We start from the raw sequence: 21,546 nt of genomic DNA, 5'->3' as shown, positions 1-21,546 counted from the left end.
AAGAGCTGCAAGTGTAAGTATATTTTAAGATGTGTGAACGCCCAGTCCTGTTGTTTTTCCTCTGCGGATAAAACTGCTGTAAATATCTCAGAGGAGGTGAAGTCTTACTCAGTTTACATCAGTAACGTTCGTGCTGCACTTCTGTCATGGCTGAACCTGAATCAGTTCCTGATGGTGTCAGATAACTCTCGCAGTGCTTCCTGTCAGATGAGTCAGAGCAAAACTGCGTTGTGGTGTTACTGAGAAAACCTGGGCGAGGTGCACGCAGCCGCTCTCACTCCAGGAGAAAAATACAGTTAAAAATAAACGATCCAGTTGATTTCATTGATCATCAAACGCTGACCTGGAAAACAACCAGATTTCAACGCGGCTGCAAAAATCCCCCATCAGCAGAAAAACACCCGCTCCGTTTCGAAGTTCAGCGGGCGACGTCGTTTATCTGCGGCGACCTTTGGCTGCCTCCAAAAATTAATCCTGCCTGCACACAAACACACACATCCCGCTCCGCACGCTTCATATTTCAAAGACACGATAATAGGCGCTGTCAAGCATCTACGAGGCTTTATCATGGAATCTAGGCCAGATTAGAATATTCATTAGCTCTGCCCTTTTCAACCCCGGGATGCAGGAGGAGGAGACGCTGCTTCAGCTGGAAGAAACACAGAAAACCAGAATACTTCAGGCTGTCAGGACGCGGCAGCAACCTGAGGAGGAGAGCAGCGTCTCTGCTGCCACTGCTGATCACAAGCCTGTTCGTGATCCTCTGTCAAATTTAATGAATGAAACTACACTGGAATACATGCACACTTCTAATAATGAACCTTGTACACAGCAGAAAGTAACAGGAAGTGGAGATAAAACCCTCCTGTTTCCTTCTTCTGTGGGCTCGCAGTAAAAGGTTGATTAATGAACACAAACTGTGGTTCCAAACGGTCAATTCGTTTACAGTAATGAACATTGGGCAGATGACCAAAACAGTAAAATAAAGTCTGAATGAGAGAAACAATGACAGAAATATGAGCTTCAGTAAGGCAGTTGTATACATCCGGTTCATCCACTGTGACGGAGGCAGACTGTGTCACAATGATATCGACTCCTGTGTTTCAGATAGATAACAATATCTGTAATATCATTATTCAAGCTGCTCCTTCTCACAGGAGGAGGCCAGTGACAGCTAGACTGTCTCCTCTCTGCTCCTCTTTCAGTTTCTCTGCAGTCTGTCACAGCCGATCACACACTGACACACTGACCCAGAACCTGCAGCTCTCTGCTGAAATATTCAAAGCTTCACTGACGAGACGACGGCCAAAGATTCACTGTGTGGGACGTTAACAGTTAACAGCAAAGGATGAAGGTTATCTTCCTCAGAGACAGAGAAAACAAATCAAATGCATCATTTGTTTTAAGTTATATGTCATATATGCTAACTGTTAGTTTCTGTTATACTGCTCATAAAAATGTTCTTTTTCTGTGTTTATTCCAAATAAACCCATGGACAAACATTGCAAAGAAAACTGGAGACATGGAACTAGTTTCTCTGTTATATCTGGGTGTCAGTCTGTGTGTATCTGTCAGGAAGAAGAGGAGGAGAATGTTTGAAACAGATCCAAGGAATCCAAACAATGAAGACGCGACAGGACGTCATTCACTGTGAGCTGAACCTGGAGGAACGTACTGCAGCTTCCCACCAACGCTCAAAAGCTACCAAAGGTTCAGCTTAATGCAAATATCTTTTTTTAATCTGTTATTTTTTTGGCTTTGTTGCCGAATCATCTTTGAATGATTTCTGATTGAATTTCAGCGATTCAGAGATGACAACCTTTAAACTTCTCTGTTTTTGTTTTAATCTGTTTTCAGCCTCATTGCTGAAATAAGTATCACCTCTGATGGAAACAGTCTACAGTCATTGGAGAAAGAAGCGTGGGGTTTGGATCACAGAGCAGTGGACCTTGAGACAAACACCCAGCCAGATCAGCCTACCACAGTGGGTGCTGTTGCCCCAAGAGGAGAGGAAGAGAGCTTGGACTTGATGCTGCTCCTGGCTTATGTTGGCCTCAGAGACTGCTGTGCCCTCATCTTTACAGGGACCTGGTCCATAAACATCTGAGAACTCCAATAGGTGGACTGTGTTCTGAGCACACACAGACTCACAAGGTGAAAACCACACACAGGACAGCTTCTTATATTGGGTCATATAAAACATGCTGGCAGCGTTGGTTTAGACTTATAAAAATATCTCAACAACTATTGGATGGATTGCTGTGAAAAACAAACATTATGCTAAACATCCACAGTTAGCCTTTAGGCAGCACTGTTCCTAAGTACAGCCTCAAAGAGCTGTTAGCATGACTGATCTTCACTTGTATTTCCTGGAAGGATTTTCTCTGTTTCAGTCTAATCAAACATTGAAGATGCACTCAGCACTGGGCTGTTTCTGTCGTCCTGTTGTCCTCCATAATTCATCAGCTGAGCTGAGCAGAAGGCAGCAACAGAAGGAAACACATGAGGGACGTAGAAGCTACTTCCCTGTAGGGTTGGACCGGGGCTGGGCGTTGTGGCGGAGAGAGGAGGCATTAACAAGGAGAAGCAGGCGACATGGTGAGTGAATCCCTGAGGGCTCTGATGGATGGCAGCGAGAAACATTTGCTCACAACGAGTTCAGCCTCGAGGATGCTTGAGGAGGAAGATCTCTCCGGGACGGAGAAATAGCTCGGACAACCGTCCCCAGCTGAGCTCCAGTAAAAACGTGATCCTACGACAGTGAACTACCTGCTCGTGTATTTCAGTAAAGCCTGTCCAAATTGTAGATATATTTATTATTATTATTATTATTATTATTATAGCCGTTCTCAAACACATGGACACTAGACCTCAGGGCGCCATCTAATGGAAGGCAGTCGCACTGCTAATATCTGGGAGTTGTAGTTGATTGGTACCAAAATCTCATTTGTTTTCCTGGGAGGAGTTCTAGAACCAGTTCTTCCTTGAGACAATGAGACAACATTCTGGTTCCACTGGGGATTGAACCCAGGACCTTCTGCGTGTAAAGCAGACGTGATGACCACTACACTATGGAACCACGCTGCAATGGGACAGACCTTTTTCAAATCAGCCATCCGGACATGAGCTAGGATCAGATTCTGAAATGAAAAAGTGACGTGGGAAACGTGATCAGTATTACTGGCTTAGAAACGAAAGAAACTTCGGACATTCAGCTACCGTGTATTGTTCAATAGCTAGGCTAGCAATATAGCCTGCTATGTTAAAGTTAGCTAGACAACAAAGTGATGCATGACAGACCTGACACATCAGCTGGACAGGGATGTGTGCTGCAAGTGATCGCCCTGTTAATCTGCCGGCCTTCAGATTTTTTCCTTTTTCAGTTTAAAAACTCGAGACTCGAGACGATTGGTCCAGTATTTCAGCAGCAGACGGTACAACCTTCCTCAAATCATAGAAGAATCAGTGTTTATATGATTTTCACCTTGACAAGGAGAAATCTATGTAGGGAAACCGTCAATAATGAAAAGTTTTTTGGTTTTATTCAAATGTGACATTGTCATTTCATTCACCTCCCTCTGCACATTTTTCTATTTTGATTTCAAAAACCCTTTGATTTATTTCTGCTCCGTTTGTTTCAAATAACTTCAGAGGTTTCCCTCTCCAACCACAGGGTGCCTCGACTTTCTGCCGCTTTTCACAAGTGAGTAGCGCTCGCGGCTCACAGCTGGCACTCTTCAATGATCCGCACCCAAACCGCAGAGATCAACCAAACCAACGCTCACACGTTAGAGTGAAAGGACTACCTGAAGAGAGCGGAGGAGACTAATCTGTTCCAGAAATCTCTTCATGGGGTTCTCTTTAATAGCTGAAGAGCATTTGTTTAGTGCTGATGAGGAGAGAACTGGATCGAGAACGTGTTCTGTACAGTAGCTTCAGAAAGAATTCAGACCTCATCGCTGGATTGTTTTGGATCCTGGCTTTGGATAGGGCATGTGAGACTAAGTATGGAGTTTGCTGGGACAACCTGCTCTAGGAAAAGTCCTTTTCCATTTCACAGTGACGGAAGACTGTGATCCTGGGAACAGTCAAAGCTTTAATACTTTCAGATCTGTGCTGATCCTGATCTTTGAAGAGTTCCTTCGACTTCACAACTTTGATTTTGGTCTAACAACCAATGTTGTAGTCAAGACCGCCTAAACCAAGACCAAGTCCTGACCAAGACTAGAGTCTATCGATTTCCACCAAACCAGAGTTGGTGATTGTTGGAAAGACTAACAAAGACAGTTTTGTTGAGTTGTATTTTGTTTCTGTCCACTTTAATGAAGTTACGACGTGACAATGATCTGTGAGGTTAAATGAGTGTTTCTGTCTCTGGAGTCTGGTGTAGAGTGATAGTGATATTATGGCTGTTTGTGGTTAAACTAAAGGTCTATCTCTGCAGGGATCCTTTCTATAATGATGTCAGACACTGACAATAACAACCTGACTCAGTGGCAGAAACTACTACTGTTAGTGGACGCACTTTGATGACTGTATTTGTCACCAAGGATTAGCATTAGGTTGCCGTCTTTCCAAGTTTTAAGATTATCTGTGAGGTAAAATATTGCTTTTTTCAATGGAGCCTGGTGGGCTGTAGCATCCATTGTATGGAACTGAAATGCTGGTGCTCTAGTGCGACATCTAGTGGCAAGAGAAGTTCATATATAAGTATAACCTTTAATACATTTGGTAAAATTAGCTAAAATTGTGTTTGCACTTTGTCATTACTGTTGACAGACTAAAGTTTAGTCCTCCAGGCTGAAGCAGGTTCAATCTGTGCTGTCAAAAACTACAGTCTCTGCTCCAACTGTCTGAAAACTGCTTTAAAGCTCTGAAAGACATGAAACACCGCAGACTGACACCAACGACGGAGAGTATCTGTCTCCCTCAGAGTCTCAGCAGAGATTACAGCTCCTGCATCTTATAATTGTTCAGAGCGAGTTGCTCCTCGTACCAATTATAGCGCATTAGCAGCCGCCGCCAAAGTCATTTCTTTGCCGCTCATCAGGGAGCTCAAAACAAAAAGAAAAAAACCCACCACCCTTCCTCTCACTGCCTTCAGTCGCCCACAGCATCAAATGAACTGAGGATTTAAGATGGTGCAGATAAAATGAGATTTAAGGATTAGACACAAAGATGTGAGTGAACTTTCAGTGACTTCTTTTAAAATGACAAGTGAAGCACGTATTGCATGCTGCTACTGCTGAGAGAAACAGGAAAGATGGTTTAAATAAAACCACAACAGAAAGAAACAAACATTGCAAGTTGCATATATTAATGATCTAACACGTTTTTTAACAAACTTCTGCATCTTTTATCTATATTCTACCTGTCATCACTGAGCAGTAAAACAGCAGATAAAACACAAAATTAACTTTATAACAAAGATTTTTCAGTAATAGGTTTCTACAATGTAAAGTCACTAAGCCACTAATGTCTTCTCTTCAAAGGGAACTAACACAACAGGCCATTTTGAACGCTATAGATTCCAAACTCTATAATTTATCATAATAAATATAAATATCGAGAGATAAATGCATCTATTGTGTTAGAATTTTTCTTAAAAAACACCAAAATGTACATTTTGATATCTTTAATTATTCATCAACATTCATAACATTGAAGTAAATAGTATAGTAAGCTGTATTTACTGGATTTATTCACAATAGTAGTTTGCCCTACAGTAATTAACTCGACGTAACTCAGAACAAAAATAATTAACAGCATATTTGATATTTAGAACACAGAGAGTATTGTTATTGTTGTGTCTTTCCTGCCTGGTAATTCTTCCTTTTATAATTTCTATTTATCGACCTCAGGCCGTGAAAACCTTATGACACATTGTGATATCACCTTATAGCCTTGCAAGGTTGCAGCAATATGGATCGACCAGAATCTGGTTCCACTGGGGAACATCAATATACAGCAAAACTGTATTAACTTTGACAAGGGCCTTAGCGTTTTAAATTGAAAGCATTTATAACTTTTTATAACCTGTATTTTACCTCCTTTGTTCCAGTTAAGCTGATGGGAGTTGCAGTTTTTGTACATATCTACCAAAACCTCATTTACTTTCTCGGTCGGCCTTTTCCACCATCAGCGAACCAGCTCTGTTCTGGTTGAAGCACCTTTAGTCCACACCAGCACATAATACAGCTTTTTCACACCAGCTATTGTGACATGAAATAAGGTAAACACAGTTGTTTCCAATGATACTAATTAAGGTTCAAATTAAAACAAAAAGTTACAAAAGTTGCGATTGGTTGTAGCCTAATTAAGGGTACTTCCCTACAATGTAACCCAACAGTCACTCCCCTGTTATTTTTTCTATTTATAGACTGCAGAATATTTACTTAATCTTTTCCCTAGAACACATTTAAAAGTGAGAATGAATGATGCAAAAAGATTACTGTAAAACTTAAAGTGAATTGATGATTCAATCACTCAGTTTGTTTTATGGAAACAATGAACACCAAAATATAATTCATTCAGATTTACTGCCATGGTAAACAAGAGAGACAAAGTTTGTGCAAAAAGTTCTAGTTTTACAGTAATTCTGAGCACACTGGAAGTCACACACAGACAGATAGACACACACAGACGGGCTCTTGGTACTTCCTGTCCAACCGCAGTAACGTTCTCTGCCACCTCAGACAGCGACACATGAAAGAGCAGCAGCTTATCACCAGCAGCCAAACACAACTGACACACTGCTGCTGCAACTGAAGCCGCTCCAAACACTGTGATCTTCAGGTACGTGAGCTGGGGAACCTCCACCAACCTCACAACCAACCAGCTGTCACACACAGCTCTGAAAGGTGTCGGTGGTCTCTGAAAGTCCCCATCCTGCTTTTATCTGGGGAGGGTTTGATCAGCAGTCAAACACTGATCTAACACATGTTTTATAACAAATGAAGCAATATTTAACTGTAGTTTTTAATCAGCCTAACTGTGGGAAGTAGCATATTTGTTTTGGACTATTTTCAGCAGCGGATAAATCCACATTTGGTGCTCTAGTGAGTATTTGTGGCAGCAGGACGGCGTATAAATAAACTACAGTGTGCGTGTTCATGAAGGGCTCATTGATGTATTTTTAATAGTTGTTGGACAACAACAATGGAGCTCTACGGCACAGAGGATTAGCTGACAGTAAGAAAAATATAGAATATCACCACACACACACACACACACACACACACACACACACACACACACACAGATCACACCAAGCCATCCCATGCTTATTAAATATATTAAATCAGTATTTTGAGCCTCTTGGTGCTCCAGTTGGACTCCATACTGAGAGAGAAACATGCTGCTCAGCCTTCTGTGCACCCTTTCCAAACCACACACACAAACACACACACACACACACACACACACACACACTCTTACCATCCTGCCCTCAGGGCCCCCATATGGACCTGATGGATGTGCCTTTTCAAAGCTGCTTGCACAGGCATGAGCAGAAAGCTCTGCACATGGCAAACAGTACAGTGTACCAGTACAGTACATGGTAATAATACAGACAGTTCAGTGCAGTATGAGAGGCCGATAGCAGGTCTGTGAGTTTCAATGTGGTCTGGATCTTTAATTATATTGTTCATATTTTGTAAAAAAAATGACAGTTTAAACAACAAACTTCCATGTGTGTTAACTATAACGATAATTTTTGATGTATAGTTGAAACAAGAAACTTGCATGTTCTGGTGTGACTGTGGAAGCAGAAACTATCTTCAGAACTACATTTATCACTAAATTAGATTAGAGAAACAAGTGTCACAGAGGTTCCATAGTAGTCATCATGTCTGATTTACACACAGAAGGTCCTGGGTTTAACCCCCAGTGGACCCGGACAAATCATCATCATTACACAAATGTAAATTGTGAAGTAAATGAATGTAGAACTGTTCCACAATCAGAGACTCTGTGACCCCACAATCTTTAATCTCAGTGAGTCACAAATGTGGTTGTGAACACGGTTTAGTCAACATCACTGGTGCTGCCCTCTCCTGGCTAAGGTCATATCTCACAAGCAGACAACAGTTCATCAATATCAATAACTGCACCTCCTCCCCTGCTCCCCTGGACCAAGGTGTCCCCCAGGGTGCAGTGCTTGGTTCTCTCCTGTTCATCCTGTACATTCTCCCCCTTGGTAACCTCATAACCCGTCATGGTCTCCGCTTCCACTGTTATGCCGATGAAGTCCAGCTCTACAACTCCACTAAATCCATAACCCCTCACAACCCACTCCACTCTGACACACAGCCTCACTGAAATCAAATCATGGATGCGTGCCAACTTCCTTAAACTCAACTGAAATAATCATCAGTCCCAAATCCCTCATCAAAAATACGAACAACTTCTGCCTCACCATTGACAGCACCACTCTGTCTGGCTCCTTTGACCACATCACCCCTGTCCTACAGAACCTCCACTGGCTACCTGTCCAGTAACAGATCCAATTTAAAGTCCTTCCCCTCACTCACAAAGCCCTCCACAACCAGGCCTCCTCCTACCTCACAGACCTGCTCCATCGCCACACTCCTTCCTGAAGCCTCCACTCTTCTGATGCCAACCTCCTGTCTCCACCACTGAGGACCAAGCATCGTACCTGGGGCGACAGAGCCTTCTCCATAGCTGTTCCCTCCCTCTGGAACTCTCTCCCCAAACAAATCCGAGACTGTACTGATCGATCCAACTTCAAATCACTGATCAAAACCCACCTTTTCAGAACTGCTTTTAATGTTTGATCATTGCTGAGTGTTGTAGATATATATCTATATTTCTAAGTGTGTTGTTTTTATTAACTTTTTTAACTTATGTGAAGTGTCTTTGAGTTCGTAGAAAAGCACTCTATGAATAAAATGTATGATTATTAGGTTCTGCTTCCAGAGTCACACCACAACACAGATGTTTGCTTGTGTTGACTCTACTAAACATTCAGTCAAAGTTATGGTTCCACTGGGGATTGAACCCAGGACCTTCTGCGTGTAAAGCAGACATGATGACCACTACACTATGGAACCTCTATGATGTCATGATTTTGGTCATTTCCAATTTTTTAAACAATAATTGCAGATAAGTGAATATTAGAATAATATATAAACTAGTGCTGTCAAACGATTACATTTTTAATCGCGATTAATCGCATTAATGTCATAGTTAACTCACAATTAATCGCAATTAATCACACATTTTTATCTATTCTAAATGTCCCTTGATTTCTTTTTGTCACATTATTTTTTCTCATTTTAATGCTTTTATTTACATGGAAAAGTGGATCGGCTTGCTTTGTGCAAATGTTGTTTTTATTGAAAAATCATCCATTGTTGCATGGCTTTGACAAGGGGGCGGAGAATTCGTATCAGCTGAGCTTGGCCATCAAGTGGTATTTCAGACTGGACGTGCCGCGATGATAGCTCAGTTCACAACCACAAAACACACAGAGCACTTTGGTCTTGTCAATGGAACCATTTGGCAACTTTTTAAAAGTAAACTTTCCATTCAGAATATTATTGGCATCCATTTTGGCGTCTCGCGCTCCCCATCCACTCAAAACGTAACGTCTACTACTCTTAAACAAGTGTGTGCGGCGTGCCTGTTGTGTTGTTTCCGGTCTAGCTAGATCCGGTGTGGTGTTGTAGTTTTTCTAACGTTACTAGTTGTTGCAACAGCATGTGAAAAAACTACAAAGTGTGCTAGGCCAAAAAGAACGTTAATCTCGCAATAAAAAAAATGACGCCGTTAAAATGGGTTTGCGTTAACGCCGTTAATAACGTGTTTAACTGACAGCACTAATACAAACTGATTAACACTTCCCAACATTTTCACGCCCGTGTGAATTAAAAGTTGCACAACATTGAACAACAGATCGAGGCCTATTCCAAGACTACAGATCTAGATTCTGTAATCCTGATCTTACTTCTCCTTGTTTCTACAAAGAAACTCTGATCATAACATATCTGTAGCCAAAATACTTGAAAAGTATTAATCCTCTTGCAATACCAGACTATCTGACATCTTCCTGTCTACTAATCAACTTGGCCAAGTATTTAAAAATCTTTAATCTAGATCAGAATTATCTGAATTGTGTAATGCCTTTCTGTGCCATTGCAGACTAAATTGATCTTTTAGGTTTTTTCCTGGTTTTTAAATTTTTTTTCAGATATGATCATTCTGATCCAGATAGCACAAGATCAGGATTACAGAATCTAGATCTGTAGTCTTGGAATAGGCCTCGATCTGTTGGTCAACGTTGTGCAACATTTAATTCACACAGGCGTGAAAATGTTGGGAAGTGTTCATCAGTTTGTATATTATTCTAATATTCACTTATCTGCATCATTGTTTAAAAACTTGTAAACGACCAAAATCACGATGTCACATAGGTTCCATAGTGTAGTGGTCATCACGTCTGCTTTACACGCAGAAGGTCCTGGGTTCAATCCCCAGTGGAACCAGATTTATGTCCTTTTACCTTCTGACTGTTGTGAATTGTAGAGTCAACTAATTTAGAATTATTCCACAATCAAAGAAACCCTGACCAAAACATATCTGTAGCCAAAATACTTGAACAATGCCTACCAACACGTCTTCAGTGAAACTTCTCTCGCAATAACAGTCTATCTGAGATCTCGCCATCTACCAATCATCTGGACAGAGTATTTCAAAACTTCTAATCTACACCAATCAGCTATAATCTTATGACCACTGACAGTGAATAATGAAGTGAATAACACTGATTATCTGGTTATCAAGGCTCCTGTCAGTGGGGGGGATATATCAGGCAGCAAGTGAACATTTTGTCCTCAGAGTTGATGTGTTAGAAGCAGGAAAAATGGGCAGCTTGAGGATCTGAGCCACTTTGACAAGGGCCACATTGTGATGGACCAGAGCATCTCCAAACCTGCAGCTCTTGTGGGGGTTTCCCCGGTCTGCAGTGGTCAGTACCTATCAAAAGTGGTCCAAGGAAGGAGAAGAACCGGAGGTAGGGTCATAGGAGGCAATTTTCACTGATGCACGTGGGGAGTGAAGGCTGGCCCGTGTGGTCCGATCCAACAGACGAGCTACTGTAGCTCAAACTGCTGAAACAGTTAATGCTGGTTCAGATAGAAGGGGTCAGAGCCTCACAGTTTGTTGCGTATGGGGCTGCAGAACATTATGACCACCACCAGAGTGAACACGTTGACCGTTGTCCACTGCAACAAGCGCCTACAATGGGTACGCGAGCATCAGAAGTGGACTACAGAGCAGTGGAAGAAGGTGGCCTCGTCTGATGAATCATGTTGTCTTAAACATCTTGTGGATGGATGGCCGATTGCGTGTGCGTCTTTTACCTGGGGAACACATAGCGCCAGGATGCACTATTAGTATAAGGCAAGCTGGCGGAGGCAGTGTGATGCTTTGGGCGATGTTCTGTTGGGAAACCTTGGGTCCTGCTATTCATGTGGATCTTATTTTGACAAGTACCACCTACCTAAGCATTGTTGAAGACCTCCTCTTTCATGGAAACGGTATTCCCTGATAGCAGTGGCCTCTTTCAGCAGGATAACGCACCATGCCACATTTACACCCAGAATAGATGAGGGGATCTGCACAGAGGTCCTCAATGACAATGTCTAAACTGCTAGAAAGCGTGTAGTTCCAGCTTACTCCATATTTGTTTATTAGAGACAACCAGTTCACCGTAGTTCCGTAGTGTAGTGGTCATTATGTCTGCTTTACACACAGAAGGTCCTGGGTTCAATCCCCAGTGGAACAAGAGAATTCATCGAATGTCATTACCATCTAGGTTTTAAAGAATATCCCTGATCAAGACCTCAGCATGTTTTAGTGTTCCTATAGTTGTGACAATAAAACATTAAAAAATATATGCAGTTTGAAAACCTCCCTGTTCTCTCTGGGGAAATATTACACTGAGACAAGACAATTCCTTACGTGTCCATAACAACATGTAACAAAACAAGATATAAATGAAGTCATATGTCCACAGTCTTACTGTCCATTTGGCATCCGTGTAATCCATAAAGATAGTGTATTCTGTAAAAACTTTACATTTAGTTTCCTTAACCAGCTCAGCCTCTGTTGTGTGAATGAGAGGTTTCTTAGTAAAACAAGTGCTGGTGGATCAGACATAAACTGAATTAAACACTGACTCATAACACTGTTAATTCACCAGCTATCAGTGTGTGTCTGTTGGTCCGTGGTGGTTACTGATTACACTCAGATGTGCAGCATTATTGAAGATTTATAGATCCCAGGTCACAAAAGTAACAAATGGGCTTTTCAGAACCTGCGTAAGGAAGGTTTTTAATGTCAGTATCTTTTTATGAATCAAGCATAAGAACACAAAAAGTGTAAATTTAACAAAATTTTTATCAACGAGACATCAGGTGTCTTTTTATGGGTTACTTGTGCTTCCTGGGAACATGTGCTGTCTTAACATTGGGGAGCAAAAGGCTCACAACAGATAACATGAAATTGTTCTGCGAGATGTGCACTGATACATATCTCTGGCCGCTCTCAGGCTGCCATATGGAGCTGTGTACACTCACCTCTCGTGGTCTCAGGAGGTTAATAAGAAAACAAAGCTGCATTTCACACGTCCTGATAAGTGACATTTTGGACGTACTACAGTAGGTTTTCATGCAACATTGACAAGATCTGTGTGTGTGTGTGTGTGTGTGTGTGTGTGTGTGTGTGTGTGTGTGTGTGTGTGTGTGTGTGTGTGTGTGGAGGCCTCAGGGGTAAACACAGCTCTGTGACAGTGCAGGTGTGTGTGTGTGTGTGTGTGTGTGTGTGTGTGTGTGTGTGTTATCTCTGCACTAACTGCTGTTTCTGTTCTGCAGACAGACGAGATGCTGAAGGACTGAAGATACTCCAACTGTGAACATGTCTGTGTGTGATTCAATCTTTGTCCCCTATAGCTTCACTCCAACATGTCAACCTGTCACTGCCTGACAAAGGCTCTGTCTGTTGTCACACAGCAATAGAGGTATTTTGTCATTTTTATTATACTTATGGCAAAGCAGTTTTATCTATTTCATTATATAGTTTTTTATGATGTCTCTATTTCATTAAAGGTCAGTCAATGTGTTGATATTGACAGGTTTATATGTGTGTGTGAGCTGCAGTCAAACAAAGAAAATCAGGTCAGCTGAAATTCTTCAACCAATCGGTGCTGTTATTTATTTCTATCTATTTTAGTGCTGTCAGTTTAACGCGTTATTAACGGCGTTAACGCAAACCCATTTTAACGGCGTCAATTTTTTTATCGCAAGATTAACGCCTAGCACACTTTGTAGTTTTTTTCACATGCTGTTGCAACAACTAGTAACGTTAGAAAAACTACAACACAACACTGGATCTAGCTAGACCGGAAACAAAACAACAGGCACGCCGCACACACTTGTTTAAGAGTAGTAGACGTTACGTTTTGAGTGGATGGCGAGCGCGAGACGCCAAAATGGATGGATTCCTTGTTGTCTGAAAATGTCAACAGGCTTGTCTGTTTGAGTAACTGGCTCAAAGCAAAGAAGTAGTAGGCTTACCTTTTATTGGTAACCGTTACTGTTCATTCTTTCTGAAATAAGAGGCTGGGTTGAGCCTCTGGTGAATAAATGTTCAAAGCAAACTTGAGAAAAGTATTAAGCCATCGTTTAACTGCACTATAGGCTGAGTCCTAGTTTACCTTACATGTGCACTTTCTAATTTTATTTTGTATCGCCCTGTTTTGATCCCTTAGAAAGGGCTGTTGAAGGGGCTGTTTGTGTGACAAAGTATTTTTTTCACAATTTTATTGATGGACAGTGTTACATTGTGTGAGAGACTATTTGCTCCAAGTGAGAATGTTAGTGTGAAATTAAACACTACAGTATATGCCAATGTTGTTTTCAATAAAAACAACATTTGCACAAAGCAAGCCGATCCACTTTTCCATGTTGATAAGAGCATTAAAATGAGAACAAATAATTGGACAAAAAGAAATCAAGGGACATTTAGAATAGATAAAAATGTGCGATTAATTGCAAGTTAACTATGACATTAATGCGATTAATCACGATTAAATATTTTAATCGTTTGACAGCACTAATTTATTTACTTTACTAAACTTTATGAAGTTTAATGTTCACACATCGACCGAGAGATTGGTAGGAGTCATCCCTGATAATATAAAGAGAATGAATGCCGTAGAAGTGTAATATCAAGTTTGACAGTCAGTCAAAATGTGTGATGTGGATGAAAGCCAAAGCAGTTGTTTAACCGGTTAGTTTACTGTTGCTTCAAAGCACAGAGGGAATGACTGTGTTACCCTCACTCTCGCTGTGATATCGAGTATTTAATCAGCTGAATGTGCACATCACCTGCCTGCAGGAAGTCACGTCCTCCTCAGACCGGCCGCTCTGCTCCTCAAGTCTTATCTGTCATATCACAATATTATCTGACACCACTGAGCATCACAAGACCAAGGTGAGTGTCACACGCTGGTTGTGTGATTGATCTGCTGATCAGAAACTGTGCTCAACAAACTGAGAGCTAACACCAACTCTGCAGCTCTGTGAAGCCGTAAGCTTCCTTTTAGTATTGGTTCTCAAGCTGTATTGCTAGCTAGCTCTGTCCATTGGCTGTAAACATGGGCTAATGCAACACCTTGAGACCACTGAGAACTGTTCTCAGCTAAATAAAAACCAGACTCAGTTACACCCTGTTAGCACGGCACTAGGATTACCAGGGGCATTTAGAGACTACGTCTGCTAACAGGGAGCACTGTGGACACAAGCTGTAGCCTATTTACAGGAAAATGGTAAATGCTAAAATGTAGCATAACACAAAAGAGTCATCAAGTAAGCTTCTAATGTCAGTTACACCAACCCAGTCTCACTCCCAGCTCGTTAAATACGCTCTCTGCTTCAAAATACGACACTGTAGGTATCCTCTGACTACCCTGCAATATTATTATAAGGCAATATCTCTTTATATATAACTTTATAATGCGTATATCAATTATTTAGTATTTTGTACTTGAATTAGCTCAATTTACAGCTTAAAGATTTGGTTCAGCTTGAAATAATAATGACAGCCTCTGCAGTTTATCTCCCTCAGACTCTGTCTACTACCTGAAAGGTGTTCTGGCTGCATTTATTCTAGAAATTGTTCTGTGTGTGTGTGTGTGTGTTACATCAGAGTCATTATGTAACACTGACATCTGCTGGGAACAGAGTGGGTGTTGTTGATGGGCTGCAGCTTCACTGCTGCTGCTGCCGTGCGTGTTTATCTGTTTATTTGCTTGTTTGTTTGTTTACTTCAGTTAATTTGTGCACACTCGGTCCTCACAGCGCACGCACCATTTGTTTCACCATTTATGAAATAAGTTAATGAGATTTGAAATTCAACCAGTAAATTCAGCTCCAGTAGGGTTGAAATTATTTCATGGTCCCACCTTTTGAACAACTTCATGTGAAATGCGACTCAAACTGTGATATGAGATGTAAAACTGATGTGAAATGTGTTTTATATGTAATAAAATTTGCTACTTTACTCAGTTTCATATGGTTGATGCATTTTGAGGATGTCAGGTTGGGAACTGGTTGGCATTTGTTTTTGTTTTTTATTTAACAGACTAAACCGTTTCCATTAGGGCAGCGGTTCCCAACATGAGGGTCAGGACCCCCACTAGGGGTCGCTAAAGCTTCACGGGGGGTTGCAAGGCCTTCTTCATTTTAAGGGGTGCAAGAAAATGTCTAAAAATAGACACAGTAGGCCTATAGCTCAGAATTTGGTTGGTTTATGTAAAGAAAACTACATCAAATTGTTATTTTTTTAAGTTTAGATTATTATTCAAGATTAAATTTTGAACAAATCTGAACATTTTGACAAAACGGAGGTCCTGGTCATCGGTACTGAAGGTCTGAGAGACAAACTAACTGTGAAACTGGCATTAAATCCTGTCAGCAAGTTAAAAACCTCGGAGTAATCTTTGATTCTTTGTGTTACATTTTGCTTGTATTTAAGGTGCTATACAAATACAGTCTGACTGATTGATTGATAGTCACGGACAAGGCGTGCTTGTATTTCTATGTTAAATGAGGTCACCTTACAGCAAATATATGGAGCCCTTTGCAGTTGCACAGGATGCTGGATTTCAATAATGATTTATATAAATGAAAAAACAAAGCAGCATTTTGTTTGCACTAATTAGAAAATATATTCTTTTAATTGAAATTTGACAATGAAGTGTGTGAAACTGCTTGACTGATTGTGTAAATATAATTCGATTACGCTCATTTGAAGCTGCTTTAATTGAATTTTTGACCACTTGGGGGTAGAAAAACACTCACATGCAGTGTTATCACCTGACACAGTTGCTGTGGCCGAACAGCCGTATTCTTCTACATCCTGCAGACACAGAGCAATAATCCCATTGGATGATTAGTGCTGGTTGGGTCTTCACCAGCTTCTGAGAGAAATTATTCGGCTTTATGCGAGCAACCCCTTTCACATTTGTATGACGGCGTGTTTGGGTTTGTATTGTAGGTTAAAAAAAGGGAGGAAGATTAAAGTCAGACATTTTCTACAAAAAAAAACGTATAGAATGATTATAAAGTGATACATTTACAAGAATATATGGAAGACCATTTCTGACAATGTCATAAAAAAGGATCCTGTAAATCATTATAATGAGGAAATTTATCCAAACAAGTATCTCAAAATAATGATTTATTCATTATATAAGTCATTATTCTGTAAAATTTTCTTGTTTTAAAATTTACGTCAAAAAATGTTTTTTGACATTATGATGTAAAAGGGCTTCCATATGGAGAATATCCGACTTTAATCTGAAAATATTGCCCCCCTCCATCAACTCCCTTTGTTTCATTATCTTAACTGAATTGGCTCTACACTGTCATACATGTATCATTTGGTCCATTGGTTATTTAAAAGATATCGATTATTGGAGCTTTAAACACAGTTTTTGGTTACATCCTACCTGCTCATACTTCGGTTTCTTGCCGTCTTTCAGCCTTCAGACTCTCCAGGCTTTAAACACCAACATCCCTCTGTGTAATAAACAGGGGAAATGAATTTAACATGTATTGAATAGAGCCTCTCTGGCATCCATCTTGTCAATTTTCAGGGGGGCCGTCAGGCTGAGTTTAAGAGCTCTAAACTGGTAGACGATAAGTTAATCCTTTTATCCGTATCCTTGCCGCGGGGCGACCGAAATAAACGCTGAAATGGGAGTTGAGGAGGAATCTGGAGGAAGAGGAAAGAGCTGTGAGAGGAAGGAGCAGCAGGGAAACAGCACAGGAGGAGAGAAATGAGAGATAAAGATGTGAACCATGTTTTTCTTTAACTGGGAGGTGAATAAATACTGTGACTTCTCCCTGACTTCCTCATGTCTCGTACCTGTACGGCATGGTGTGGATAAAAGGGAAGCAGCAACACTGGAGAGGCACATTAGAAAGTCTAAAAATGGACACTGGATTAAAGCTTTCACCAGAGGGAGGAAGTTGGGTTAAAGCCATGTGTTTCTGTGTGTGACTCTCCTTAATCTCTATAAACAGATATCTGCACATGAATACAAAATCTGTCGGCAAGGGACAAGATTTTGGCGTCGAAAGCGTTCTGGTTTCTATTTGTAGTCCGAGTAGTATTGACTAGGGGGCTTTGGTTGCATGCAGAGGCAGAAAATATTGAGTGAAATGGAACCGAGTGTGAACCGGCTGTGACGTCTCCCATCGGTTTGTGGAGAACCGTTTTGAATCCTCCAGTTTGGCGTTATGGTCGTCGCCATGACAGTTTGTCGGAGCATGCGGAGGTCACGTACAGCCAGTTGAGCTGCTCTCATTGGCTGCTCTTGGTTTGGAAACAAGCTCTCCTGCTCACACAGGATCTGGTATTCCAGATAAACAGTAAAATGTGTTTGTGAACAGATTTGAGGAGAGAAATAGTCAACAACAGAATCTGGATCCATATCTGATCAGCACTGTTTGACAGTTTGATCTGAGTTTGGTTGAGCTGGACGGACTCACTGAGAATGAGCTGTCAATCACAAGGTAGCCCCGCCCTAAAGCATACCCTGCTTTATGGTCTGTTTTACTCTAAATGGGACCATCAGTTACTAAATGAACATCATGCTGTATGGAAGAAGACTGAAACTAGAGACTGAGACCAGAAACTCATCAGGAAACTGTTTACTGAGCTCATAAATCAACTGAGAAGTCGACTCATCTCTCTATAAGACTCGATACTGTCACATATCGACATAGAATGCAGGTTTAAGACACTTCCAATTTGTCTTCACCTCACAGACTTGGAAGACAGTCCACTAATTATTAAACTTTCTTTGCACTCGTACGCAGATATCTGTCTACACACATTAGGCGAAATGTCTTTCTTACATCCTCTTGCTGACAGACTGCAGAGGAAGTCTTGGTGCGGACATCAATGATCCAGTTTCTGGACATCTGCTGGCTGCACCAGAATGTTTCAAATGACACTCCAGCTTCTTTCAAACATGATCACATTTTTAAAATTTGGGCTTCCTAGAATGTCCACGTATGATTGTGGTTAAATATGGGGACAATATGGTTATTATTAGGCAATGAAACACTTGGTTAGGGTTAGGAAAGGATTGTGGTTGATGACAAATATGATGGGAGGCAAAATGGACGCCGGATCTAAACCCAAAGGAGCAGAGTTTAGACAGAAACAAAATAAAACACACTGTCTTTGCTAGTCTTTCCACAGTCTTTAGAACAATCATCAAGCCGGGTTTAGCCTAAATGAACTGTTAATTCAGTTCGATGAGAAAATGGGCTACTATTGCTGCCATGTAACGTTAGCTAATCCTCTGGGATGCATGCATCTTGGACCAGAACAATGGACGCTACAGCACACCAGACTCCACTGACAAAACCAGCAGTTTTACCTTGCAGATAATCTTCAAACTGGACAGAAACAGAACTGCAAAACTCACCAGTCTTTCCCACAATCACCGACTCTGGTTTAGTCAAAATAAACTCTTCATTCACAAAGTTAGATGTGAAAAGATTTGCAAAACGGCAACTTAAGCTAACATTAATCCATGGGGACAAATGCACCATTAAAGTGCATCCACTAACAGTAGTAGTTTCTGCCACTGACAGACTCAGATTGTTATTCTCAGTGTCTGACAGCATTATGGAAAGGATCCCTACAGAGATAGACCTTTAGTTTAACCACAAACAGCCGTAATATCACTATCACTCTCCACCAGACAAATAGACAAAAACGCAAATTTTACCTCCCATATCAAAAAATGACACTCTCTCTTACAAACTGTTCTTTAACTCCTGACAGTTTTAGCTTCTTTCAGTGCTTAGACTTAAACTCCTTGTACTCTACTTCCTCTCACTCAGTCAACCTCCACTGGATGTAGAGTAAATACATTTTAAAAACAGACAGCCCTGGCAGCCTAAAATAAACCAGTATGTGTGAGTGACCAGGTGTGACAGTCGTTCATTCATCCTGTTGGTACAGTCGACTCTCACCTGAGCAGCAGCAGAGAGGCTGAATAAATCACAGCAGCGTCTCCAGGCATTCAGGAGCTAAAAACAGGACAGCAGAGACAGAGAGCGGCCCAGCTCGCTCGTCCCTGCGGAGCGTCGAGAAACATCTGAAATATCTCTGCTGCCCTGCAAAGGCCGCAGGCTGCAACGCTCCCGGGCACACTGAGAAAAAATGACCCAAAGTTTTTAATGCTGCCCCAACAAACGACTCCGAACACGATCTCTACACAGCAAAATTAGTTTGTTTCTGGAGCTCCATCCTTTCAGCATGAGCAGAAACTTTTTTCTAGCATTTTTTTGGAGCCACAATTGTGTTTTTGAACCATTCATCTGACCTCTGCCCTCTATCTCGCCATCACATTTTAGCTCCTAACTCAATATGGATGCATGCATGAGCCACGTGCATGAACATGACTATGTTGAAAGGAAATTGTACAGGAAATGCAAAACTTAAGTTCATTTATTTCATTTTTTAAATATATTTCTGTGATTCCTCCGTGTACCACTACAGGCAGTTTGCATAGCACCAGTGCTACATGTAAAACACTTTAGGAACCAGTGCTCTAGTTCAGTGGCTTCCACCCTGTGGGTTGGGAGCCCCACTAGAACAATGGCCAAAGTGTCAGCGACAAGAAAAAGAAAAAGAAAAAGAAGCCTATTAAATCTGTATGATTGTTAAAAACTATAAAAGAAAACAAATCTCACTGACATCGTTGTGTTGCTATATTACGACACAATCAAACTGACAATGTTATTCCTCGTTAGCGGCTCACAAACACACCTCTGTTTAATTAACTGTGCATGCTGGGAGCAGATTGATGCTCTTGCCCTAATAGCAGTGTTGTTAGCAGATGACCAATGGTGTGGTGGTATGTAGGAGAGGGGTGGGGGTGCTGGTGTTAGGAGGGGGGTTGTCATTAATATCTCCCGGGCTCGGGGCCCCTCTCGGACCCGGAGTGGAGCAGCAGCAGGAGCTCCAACACATCTTTATCTTCCAGCTCGCCGGGCCAGGTGAGAATCCATCATGGCTATTATTACCTGAGGCTCTGCACTGCATCCATCCACACACACACACACACACACACACACACACACACACACATACACATACACATACACACACACACACACACACACACATTTCTACCACACCAACAGGGGACTCTAATTCTGCACGACAAAGAATGGACTGCTGGTTCTGCTCATTTTTTTAATAAAAGCGTTTTCTTTTCATAATATAAATGCAAATATGTTCTTTACATTTTTTTTTTTTATTGCCAAGAGGGGAGTTACAACCCTGACCGACATCTTTCAAAGAGGGGACCTCCAGGGTAGAGCTTGCGCCCCATATAGAGTCCTTACCGCAGCAGGCTGGGTTCAGTTCCAACATGTCATCCCGACACTCTTTCTCCCCCTTTCCTGTCTATTTTCAACTTTCCTATCAAAATAAAGGCATAAAAAGTCATCCATAGCCTGCAGAGAGTTTGTGGTGAATCGTAGCTGAACAGGTACAAAGTTGGGGGCTGCATTGGGACAGTGTTCCTGTGGGATGCAAATGTTGCAGCAGGAAGCGGTTTTGACTTTGATGTGGGCGGGAGCAGGTGGTCAAAAAATAAACTCATAAACTGCAGGTCCTGGGATTTATCCTGTGCCCATCAGAAGGATGGTGACACGTCAACAAATGAAGTTCAGAAGAAGATTAAAGCGGGTTTTTACAAAACAACAGCAAAGTAAGACAAATCTGGCATTTGGAGAAAATTCTCAGATGTTACTGACGCAGTAAAATAACAGGAGACAGAAAATCTCTGTTTTGTGGGCTCTAGTACAAAGTGTTTGCTCATGTCTTTGTGATGAAGTGATCATATAACTAGTAAGTATATTACATATATTACATTTATTTCGGTTTTCTGACAGAACTTCTGCTTTCCAAAGATAATTCAGAAATTTTTGA

The 21,546-nt window shown here is 41.3% G+C and overlaps 1 protein-coding gene and 3 non-coding genes across 4 annotated transcripts in view; 1 reads left to right on the top strand and 3 right to left on the bottom strand.

Moving 5' to 3' along the window:
- The window catches only part of LOC127351334 (nuclear receptor ROR-alpha A-like), an 83,958-nt gene that overhangs the window by 34,900 nt on the left and 27,512 nt on the right, over positions 1 to 21,546 (bottom strand). The window lies entirely within an intron of this gene.
- trnav-uac (transfer RNA valine (anticodon UAC)) lies at positions 3,007 to 3,079 on the bottom strand. The gene has a single exon. It is a non-coding gene; the product is annotated as a tRNA-Val (tRNA).
- Positions 8,999 to 9,071, bottom strand: trnav-uac (transfer RNA valine (anticodon UAC)). Its single transcript has one exon. It is a non-coding gene; the product is annotated as a tRNA-Val (tRNA).
- Positions 10,433 to 10,505, top strand: trnav-uac (transfer RNA valine (anticodon UAC)). Its single transcript has one exon. It is a non-coding gene; the product is annotated as a tRNA-Val (tRNA).

The sequence above is a fragment of the Dicentrarchus labrax genome, unplaced genomic scaffold (assembly GCF_905237075.1).
Source record: "Dicentrarchus labrax unplaced genomic scaffold, dlabrax2021, whole genome shotgun sequence".
Taxonomy (NCBI): domain Eukaryota; kingdom Metazoa; phylum Chordata; class Actinopteri; family Moronidae; genus Dicentrarchus; species Dicentrarchus labrax.
The sequence above is the reverse complement of the archived record's forward strand: the minus strand, read 5'-3'. Positions and strand labels throughout refer to the sequence as shown.